This window comes from Glossina fuscipes, unplaced genomic scaffold, assembly GCF_014805625.2.
Source record: "Glossina fuscipes isolate IAEA_lab_2018 unplaced genomic scaffold, Yale_Gfus_2 213, whole genome shotgun sequence".
Classification (NCBI taxonomy): Eukaryota; Metazoa; Arthropoda; class Insecta; order Diptera; family Glossinidae; genus Glossina; species Glossina fuscipes.
This window is the reverse complement of record NW_023998556.1, coordinates 7,370-9,019: the sequence shown is the minus strand read 5'-3', so window position 1 is coordinate 9,019 and position 1,650 is coordinate 7,370. Positions and strand designations below refer to the sequence as shown.

The 1,650-nt window shown below is 30.5% G+C and overlaps 1 long non-coding RNA gene across 1 annotated transcript in view; it reads right to left on the bottom strand.

The window, feature by feature from the left end:
• LOC119642101 overlaps positions 1 to 1,359 on the bottom strand; it is an 8,353-nt gene extending 6,994 nt beyond the window's left edge. Inside the window, exon 1 of the long non-coding RNA XR_005247949.1 lies at positions 1,063 to 1,359. This is a non-coding gene — a long non-coding RNA (uncharacterized LOC119642101). The remainder of the gene's footprint in view (positions 1 to 1,062) is intronic.
• Positions 1,360 to 1,650: the final 291 nt, after the last annotated feature.

Below are 1,650 nucleotides of genomic sequence, written 5' to 3'. Positions count from 1 at the left end.
ATTCCTTCGCTGACCCCGCAAACAACTCCCCTCTCACATACTTTACTCTTACAAACTTGACTAAACGTCTTTACTGTAATTCTAGCTCTCTTAGCCTATCCTACTCTAGTACCCCCTATTGCTATTGTTGTCATTGTTGTTGTGGTGGTTGTTGCTGATATGCGGGGAAGACATAGAATGAAAATGTTTAAGTCGTTTAAGTTTTGCTAGTCTTGAATTTATTTTTCGGCACCTTTGGTATATTAATTTGTTGCATTTCAAAATCTCATCTCCACGCAAACGGCCTTTAGCCTTTATCACTTCTCATTGTTCTAAGGCTTCGCATTACAGATTTTTGATTCTTTTATTCTCTTCTCCTTCCATATAATACATCAATGCACGAAGCTGAAACAAACGGTTTTTAGACGGAAAGAGATATGAACTGACTACCGTTGTGATCGTTGCTTGCATTTCAGACCCAAATTTTTCTTACAATCGATTTTCTGTCTATGTGATTATTTTAACTAAGGAAAATTATATTTTATTTTGTTTTCTATACGAACAAACACACAACATAATGGCAATATGGTATTCATAAACATATATCATGTGTAGAAGAATTTTCGTATCTTTGCCTTTGTACATTATCAATATTCAATTTGGGACGAATTTTCTTTCTTCTTTGTATGAAGGACGGTTAATAACCAGTTGACTATTGCATTTCTTTTTTAGTTTTTCTTATTACTATTGTATCCGTATTGTATTAGGTATTAGTAATATATGGGATTAAACTTTATGATGTATATATAGAGATGCTTTGCTAATTTTATTGGCACTTCTCATACCCTTCCAAAGACAGCTAGTTGAAGTTCTATGAAAATGAAAAAAAAGCTGGTTGAAGTTTTATGAAAATGGAAAAATAAAATAAAAAAATTAGATAAGATTGGATAGATAAATGTAATAAATTACAACATATTTTTTTAATAAAACTTTTCTTTTTTTACTGAAAATCATTGAAGCATTTAGCGAACATTACTTCAAAATAAACGAAAAGAAAACAAATTATTTTTGCTGCACACATACTTATTATATGATTTCACTGTTATATGTATACCATTGCGCATATTTACTTCAGAACACATGCTTTTGCTTTGCAAACATTTCAAAATGGGATACCATGTCAAGAAACTAAATCTTTGCCCTTACAAATAACGAGAATGAAAGAGTAAGCAACTAAATAGCTATTAATTAACAGCGTTACTACTGTTATTGATGACAGAAACGCAACAAGTCTATAATAATTTCCTAGTTTGACCAACTTGTCATTTCCTCGTTTCTAGTTATACATGATAACAACTCAAAAAATTCCCCCCTCAAAAATAAACCAAATTATAAAACAACAATCCTGCCAATATGCACAGTAACAAGTCCGGGCAACCGCACGTGTCAATTATTTCTATGTCAACTTAATTTATTTTATATTATTTTATTCAATATTAAATTAACCACTTTTGTTTGCGAACAGTCTCCCTCAGTCTTGTTTTTGTTATTATTAATACGTTTATTATAACGCGTAACGAGGCTTTTGGAGGTCATTTAGAGCTCTCCTTTTATATTCGATATATTTTAGTATATATTAATTTATTTTTTGTCATTATTGACAAATTTATT